This window comes from Anolis sagrei, chromosome 7 (assembly GCF_037176765.1).
Source record: "Anolis sagrei isolate rAnoSag1 chromosome 7, rAnoSag1.mat, whole genome shotgun sequence".
Taxonomy (NCBI): domain Eukaryota; kingdom Metazoa; phylum Chordata; class Lepidosauria; order Squamata; family Dactyloidae; genus Anolis; species Anolis sagrei.
In genome coordinates this window covers 14,347,180-14,347,508 of record NC_090027.1, presented here as the reverse complement: position 1 = coordinate 14,347,508, position 329 = coordinate 14,347,180, and positions in this window count along the sequence as shown.

Sequence of the window (329 nt, the reverse complement as noted above, 5' to 3'; positions counted from 1 at the left end):
AATGCATAAGGTGGCCACCTGTGCTCCCGGGCAGAGCCCCATGCCCAGCTTTCTTTTATGATCTCTTTTTCAATTTGTGCAAATGAACTAATGCTCATCATATAAAATAGCAGTGGTCAACTGAGGATCTCCCAAGGGGCAAATTCAAATTCTGGGAAGCCATTGTTTTGCTAGCTTTTGCTTCTGAAATCAATGTTAAATCTAAAGGGGATAGTTTGCTTGGAATACACTGGCAATAAAAATGGAAAAGGGTGATTTTTCAATCGGTAAGAAAGCAGTTTCAGGTATATACACATATATGGACCAGTTACCGAAATGCCTAAGAAATC